Genomic DNA, 268 nt, shown 5'->3' on the forward strand with positions numbered 1-268 from the left:
CTCCCGTCCCCCCCAGCCGGCACCGACACCGGGGGTGGCCCGGCCGCAGGGCCCCGCTCAAGAGGCGCCCGAGGACGCGGCGCCTCAGGGTAAGGCACACCTGCCCGGCCCGAGCAGCTGCACGGGGGGGCCGGGGCCCCTCAGGGCGAGCAGGGCCCACCCGCGGGATGCCGGGCAGCGCCGGCGGAGAGGCCTCCGGGCGTGTGGCGGGAGGACGGAGTGCTGCGCTGCGCGGGGACTCCCTCCCCGCCGCGGGGCCCCGCCGGCC

Source organism: Calidris pugnax, unplaced genomic scaffold, assembly GCF_001431845.1.
Source record: "Calidris pugnax isolate Ruff unplaced genomic scaffold, ASM143184v1 scaffold39, whole genome shotgun sequence".
Classification (NCBI taxonomy): domain Eukaryota; kingdom Metazoa; phylum Chordata; class Aves; order Charadriiformes; family Scolopacidae; genus Calidris; species Calidris pugnax.